Raw genomic sequence first — 7,103 nt, forward strand, 5'->3', positions numbered from 1 at the left:
TTCTCTCTCTCTTTTGTGTGGCCTCTTTGGCTCTTTATGTTTATCTCTCATTTGTCCTCTTTGGGATCTTTTCATTTGTCCACTTTGGGATCTTTTCCTCACTTAAGGGCAACACTTTATGTTTTACAAGAATAAAGAGAAGATCATCACACTTTATAAGAAGTACTCACATAAAGACAAGTGAAAACTATCATGATGTATGCAAATGTATGCCTCTGCCAGTGTAGCAGGATATGCAATGAAACTAGCACGTCATGTAGCAATAATAAGGGCAATGCCCAACTATCATGTGACTCCTCGATCAAGCAAAAGCATGTATGACATGAATATCAAGTCATGAGGTGGTGGATGTTGCATGGCAATGTATCTCGCAAAGGCTATGGAAATGCCTTAATAGGTAGGTATGGTGGTTGTTTTGAGGAAATATATAATGAGGCTTATAATGATAGAGCATATCATGCCAAGGGTTTGGATGCACTGGTGAAGTTTGCACCAACTCTCAAGATGAGAAAGGGCAATGAACCGTACCGAAGAGGCTAGCAAAATATGGATGGTGGACGTGCCAACAATCGAATACTCACATTAGTCCGAAGAACTCATACACTTATTATAGGTAACTCTCTATCTATTTAGGAAATTCACAAAGAGACAAGTACCCCGAGGAGGAGTGTTTGGGGTTTGGTTATCCTTGCGCATCCTCGACTCATGGTAACGTGAGGGTACTCTATATATTCCAACCCCTCCAGAGGTTGGCGATCAATTTAGTAGCTAGAGTTCTCAACTAATTTTTAGTTTTTGAAAAACACACGGCTTTCCCAAAATATGACACCTATCACTAATATGATCAAGCTCTTGGCACGAGTAGTCCAAATATTACTCAAATCAATACCTGAAAACTATTGCAAGTTACTACTATACTTGAATAGCAACCTCATTTACCTACTCATGCAAGACACACAACTCAGTGCAACGAGACAACTCTCTAAACAAGATAAGCATGATAACACAAGAGAGTTCCAAAAGCAACCTAAATAAAAGCTCTTAAAAAGATATAGCATGAAAACTAAGAGCTAAGCATGACAGTAGCTATGTAAAGATAAAGAACACACATAAAAGATAAGGATGAAAACCTATGTTGTGTTCTAGAGTGGAATGGAGCGTGTTTCTCTCCCAAACAAGGTAGGCTAGGTTACGAATTGTTATGACCAGAAAGAAAAACTAAAACAAACTAAAAAGTAAAGAGCAGAACACTCCAAGTATAGCACATAACATATGAACTGATAAAAATATAGCATGGAGATGGACGAACTGATGATTGTTGATAGAGAAGGGGATGCACTACGGCATCCCCAAGCTTAGACGCTTGAGTCTCCTTGAATATTTCTTGGGGGTGCATGGGGGCATCCCCAAGCTTGAGTGCTTGACACTCCTAGATCTTCTTTCATCATCTTCCATCACATACTTGAAAACTCCCTTCATACGAAACTCATCATAAGTTGATTAGAGTGGTTAGTGACCATGATAAAATAATTCATTACCTACCGGAAATATTGATTTTCATGAAAATCACCTATTTATCATGATTGCCAAAAGCTTTTGCAAAGGAAAAGCAAGCTTAAGATTTGCAAAATGATGAAAACGCAAGACATGGCAGAATCTATGAAAAACAGAACAACGGGTAGTAAATAATTTTTTCGGGGTACTTCTGCAACTCAAATCAAAAAACTCAGAACGGATGCTAGAAATAAAATTATATAGAGCATTCTTTCAAAAAAATTCAGATCAAAAAGATGATCTGGTGATTTTTGGCGATTTTTTCCGTCAAGCAGACAGAATATGTTTGTGGACAACATGTCACAACGTTTGAACTTTCTTGCAATCGGAGGCTAAAACTTGGCACAAAGCTAAAAAAATAAAGATACAATGATGTTGGTACAGTAGTAACAAGCATCAAGACCACTAAAACTGAAAGTAAAAAAATTTGGGTTGCCTCCCAACAAGCGCTTTCTTTTATGTCTTTGAGCTAGGCATGATGCAAAAAGATCAAGTTGTATCAATTGAACCATCACAAAGATCATCAAAAAGCTCTTTAGTAGTACAACTAGTCTTAAGAGGACTCTCAAAGAGAGGCTTAGTGGCAACAGTTCTAGGAACAAAATTAAATGTAGTAATACCAATTGGAATTTCATTTCTAATTCTATTTAAGAGAGGTATCTCTTCCAAGGACTTCACAGTTTCAACACCCCTAGCAATAGGTCTACTCGTTTTGGGTTGAGGAACCTTGGGTACGTTAACGAACCTAGGTCCCTTCCTTGCGGGGGCTTCTACATTTTTAGTCTTGATGGAGGATAGGGTAGGTCCTAAAGTTTAAAAAATATCCTCTATCTTATCAATCCTAGAAGGATCCATATCATGGGATTTAAGGGTCTCCAAAATTTTGTAAATTTTGTGCTTGGAGCTATCAAGTCTATTTAAGTTCCCTTGAATCCTACAATCTATTTCATTTATTTTACACATGCTTGGCATTTGTAGCTCTATTTTCTCAAGTTTACTCATAATGTGAGCTAAAATAATATCATCCTTTATGTCAGTACTAGGTGGGTTTCCGACAATATTTTCCATAACGTTAAGAGCCTCCCCAACGGGAGCTTCCAAGAAATTATCTCCTATTGCTATGTCTAGAACAAACCTATGCCAAGAAGTAATACCAACATAAACAATTCTAAGCAAAATAGTGGTGGATTGCTTCTTGGTGTCTCTATCTTGAGAATTTTTAATTCTATACCAAGCATCTTTCAAACTTTCTCCAACCCTTTGTTTGAAGGTGAGAATCTCTCCTTCGCGTGCGACACTAGAGGCAAAGGACTTAGGCATACTGTCTAAACAAAGCAAAATAGCTAATTTTTTGTGGTTTTTGATATAAGACTAAAGCAAAAACTAAAAAACAAACTAACAAGACTAAAAAGCAAAAGTAAAAGATAGCATGCAACTCCCCTATCTTGAAGACTGGAGTCCCCGACAACGACGCTAGAAAACTTGCTTGGTGATGAGATGATGTATATACTTCTCGCTCCTCGTTGGTTACCCCAAGTGGAAGGTTGAGATGTAGTCGGTAGCAAGTTTTCCCTTACGCGGAGACTGTAAGGTTTATCGAACCAGGAGGACTCCGAGGATCAACAAGTAGGTGTCCCCTGCCCTGGCGCAAGCAGAAGACGTGGACCTGCACACCCTCAAATAACTTTGCTGCCAATGAGTATAGAGAGGTTGTCAATCTCTCCAGCCTTGTAGTTTGCAAGGGATCAAAACACAAGCGGGAAAAGTGATAGTGATTGCAATGGAAAAGTAAATGAGAGCAGTAAATGATGGAGGTGTAAGCAATGGTGGTGATATGGACCTGAGTCACATGATGTTCACTAGTCATGTCTCTCTCCCAAAAGACGATAAACAACTATGCTTGGGTGAACAAATTACACCCGGGCAATTGACAGAATTATGAACACATCACAATGCTAATTATGCTACTTGAAAGTTAGTGGCTTAATAGTAACGGGCAGTACGCCAAGACAAGTAGACCGTTTATTCATCAGCATCTACTTACTAATCATCCACCTTGAGATATCTATCCAGAACATCTCGCTAGTATTAAGTTGCGAGCCCCACCCAAAGTGTAAACTCAAAGCAACGGACAACTGCATTAACGAACTATGCGTAAGGTAAACAATCCTTGCAACCGTGGTCACAAGCACCGTTGTTTTATCCCTGGTGGCAACAACACACCCCCTAGTCTCATGTTTCTGTCACTCAAGCTAGACGTCAGGGGACATGAACCCACAATCATGCATAACGCTCCCTCTTGGAGTTACAATCTACTACTTGGCCAAAGCAATACAAAACAACGAAGAACATGCATGAATCACTAAAGAACATAATATAAAAGGATAATCAAATATATAACTCAGAACAATCTGAACATAATCTCATAATCCAACGGATCCCAACAAACCGAGCATAGCAATAGCAGGAAAATTACATAGATGCCTTGATCATGTAGGGCAGCTCACAAGGGCTAATCATGGAAGCACAAGATTGGAGAGAAGACATCACATAGCTACTGGTCATGGACTCATGGTCCAAGGAAGACTACTCACGACACGTTCGGGAAGCATCCATGCTGGTGGAGAAACTCTCGGAGGTCAATCATCCCTCCAACAGGGTGCCGGGAAGAGGTCTCGTGACGCTCCCGATCTCGAAAGTGTTGTGGCGGCGGAACAATGGAGAAATTCGCGATTCTGGATGTCGTATAGGGTTTTCCTCTTCGAGGGGTAAAATAGGCGAAAGAAGGGCACCGGAGGGCGTGGGACCCACCCAGGCGGCCTCCCGGCGTGACCTAGGGGTGGGTTGCGCCCACAGGTTGCCTGGGTGCCCCCTGGCCCCCTTTCGTGTTTCGTGAAGCTTCTGGTGCGCTGATTTTTATATATTTTTCTCAGGATTTTTGGGACTCCGGAAAATTGGGTAAAAGACCCTGCAAAAAAGACATGAGCAGACAAAAACTAACATTGGGTGCACTGAGTTAGTAGGTTAGTCCAAATATGTGTAAAAAGATATAAAGTGTAGCACAACATATAACAATGTCACCGAAAAGATCATGGAACAAGCAGAAATTATAGTTACGTTTGGGACGTATCACAACACACCTAACCACTTGGCCTCGTGAGGCTCGAGAGTGTTGTACTAGTTCGTCCATCAACCTCCGAGAGAGGCAATCCACCAAAAGGCAGGAGTAGGGTTTTACGCTTCGCAGCGGCCCGAACCTAGGTAAACTGTTGTGTTGTGTGTTCTCCTCACCATCGTGTGAGTCCTTCGCCGTTTCCATCAAGTAGCGGGCTAGGTGTAGTGCGCCAAGTGTAAAGCTTTCCCTTTTTGTAACCTTCCATGTGGGACCACCTTGACATTGTCTTCAGAGCTATCTATGCATGTATGATTTCATGTGTCACCTTGTATTCTTGTTTTGCATGCATGCATCCATGCCATACCATCCTTGCCATACCTTATGATTCTATGTCATGTTATGATTGCATGTGCTCTTGCTAGGTGTGATTATGTGATCTTGTGATTTCATGTGTTGATGCACATGTGATGATGTGGTGTGAAGTAGTGGAGTGTGGTGCTTGGCATTATTTTCAAACCCCCTTGTTAACCTTTTCTCTCTTTTATTCCCAAGCTCAAAATTTCACTTGCTCTTTCCGTGGTTTTAAAATGTCCTCTGTTTACTGAATATTGTGGGTATTATGTTGTGCAAGATTTGATGTTTGTTAGGTCTTCTAAAGGTGCAATAAATCACAAAACAGTTATTATAAGTGTTGTTTTGTATTTATTTAATTGCCCCATAAAATTCCTTTTGCATTTTATTTAAATAGCTTATGAATTTTCAGGTCCAGGGGCATTTTTGTTTTGATTTAATATTCAGTAGTTAGTCCTGTGGGCCTTTTCCTTTCTGTGTAAATATTCTAAATAGATAATAGTACCAGCGTTTGTTTTCTCTATTTGTTGCTCCGGTGGGCTTCCTCCCACTCAGAGAGGCCCAGCTCCTCTCCCTCGCAACAGCAGCCCACCCCGCGGCCTCCTTCCCTCCCTGACGCCGTCTCCCTCCTTCCCTCACTTTCCGTTAGTAGCTGAGAGAGAGGGGGTTGCCGTCGTGTGCACCAACGTCGAGGGGACCTCCTATTTAACCTGGGCGTCCGTGCCTCCCCTCTCCTAGGGTTCCTCTTCCCCTCAGACGCCGCCGCCACCTCTCCCCATCCGCATCTCCATCTCTTCTTTTCTCCCCTGGTAAGATCTGTAGGCTAGCAGCACAGAGAGAGGAAGAAGCTCGCCGCGTCTACCCCGCGTACATCGCCGTCCGGCGAGTCCGCCATGTCCAGGAGCTCGGGGTTCGACCCCGCGTTCCATTCCCGTCGTCGGTAGGGTCGGGGAGCGACCACACCGACGAGCACGAGCTCGTCTTCGCCGCGAACCCGGTGGCCTACCTCCTCTTCTTCGGTTCTGCAGATCAGCAGGAACTACTTCGGCTTCTTCTTCCTCTCCGGCCGGCCTCCTCCTGCAGATCGGCCTCCTTCTTCCTCTCCAAGGTGAGGATCAACTCCTCCTCCTTCCTTCCCCTCCGTAGATCGGCCGAACCTGGTAGTGCTCGCGTTCTCTGTTCGTAGCTCGGTAGCAGGGCGTGGTGCAGCGCGTGTGGATGAAGTTGTGGGTGTGTTGCGCAGAGGGATGCTCCCTCTCCCCTCGTAGCAGCAGCACCGAGGCTGTTCGGACCCCTCGCCGACGTAGAGCCGTGGTAGACCAGCACCACATCGTTCCCATGTCGCCATGATCTCTGTCAGCAGAGAGGTGCAGGTGCTTCGCTGCTATGTTTTGTTGTGTGTGTTGTGGTGCAGGAGTTGGTAGAGCTACGTGCTGTTGGGTGCTCGGTAGTAGTGGAAGTAGAGGTGCAGACAGTGTAGAAGGCGTGCAGCAGCAGCAGGCGACGGCCTCCCTGTCGTGCAGCAGCAGCAGCAACAGAGAAGTGCACCCAGCGTCCCTGTCGCCGGCGAGCATCAGTGCACGCGCAGGTGCAGGGTAATTTCAGTTGAGGTGCTAACCTATCTCGGTTAAGCCCTCCCCTCTGCCAGACTTTGATTCGTAGCGCAGTGGTTGGAGTATCGTGGTTGTTCTTGAGAGGTGCAGGGTTCGATTCCCCTCGGCGCACCCCCCCCCTTTTTTATTTGGGCAGAACATCAGTAGCGCAGCAGGAGGTTTACCTGTTATGTGTCCCTTCCTCTGTCAAAACGACGACAGTAGGGGGGTGGTAGCGTGTGTGTGGTAGAACCAGGAGGTGCTGAGTTCGATCCCAGCAGCCATGTTGTTATTTTATTTTTATTTTTCTTCTTTCTTTCTTTTTCTGTTTTCCCTTTATGTTGAATCTACCCTTTGTGCCTAATCCAATAGGTATTAAAGGGGCAGTTTATGTTCCTTTTGTCTGCTATAGAATTATTGGCAGGAGGATGAAATGTGTGTGTGTGTTGTGCACAAACCTGTATGAATGGAATGTGTGTGTATGGGTTACA

Source organism: Hordeum vulgare, chromosome 2H (assembly GCF_904849725.1).
Source record: "Hordeum vulgare subsp. vulgare chromosome 2H, MorexV3_pseudomolecules_assembly, whole genome shotgun sequence".
Classification (NCBI taxonomy): Eukaryota; Viridiplantae; Streptophyta; class Magnoliopsida; order Poales; family Poaceae; genus Hordeum; species Hordeum vulgare.